The sequence below is a fragment of the Poecilia latipinna genome, unplaced genomic scaffold, assembly GCF_001443285.1.
Source record: "Poecilia latipinna isolate Pla-1442-1.1 unplaced genomic scaffold, P_latipinna-1.0 Scaffold2391, whole genome shotgun sequence".
NCBI lineage: Eukaryota > Metazoa > Chordata > Actinopteri > Cyprinodontiformes > Poeciliidae > Poecilia > Poecilia latipinna.
In genome coordinates this window covers 93,694-94,007 of record NW_015115007.1, presented here as the reverse complement: position 1 = coordinate 94,007, position 314 = coordinate 93,694, and positions in this window count along the sequence as shown.

The following is a 314-nucleotide window of genomic DNA, read 5'->3' as shown; positions in this document are numbered from 1 at the left end:
TGCAGGCGCTGCTGCCCTCCGATAACATTTATGCATAAAAATTTACATTTAAATGTTTTTAATAATTAGCTTTTTTTTAAATTCTGAATATAAACAAATTTTACTACTTCAATGTAAAAATATTAAATTAAATAATTTATTTGGCAATGCTCCCTAATGACAATGGCTATTTTTAGAACTTGCCCCGCGGGCAACTAACAAGAGGCCTGCGGGCGACAGGGGGCCCGCGGGCACCGCGTTGGTGGCCCCTGCTCTAGAAGCTTCTTTATTAACCTTCAGAAACAGTTTTGACCTTCACATCTGTTTAATTTCAC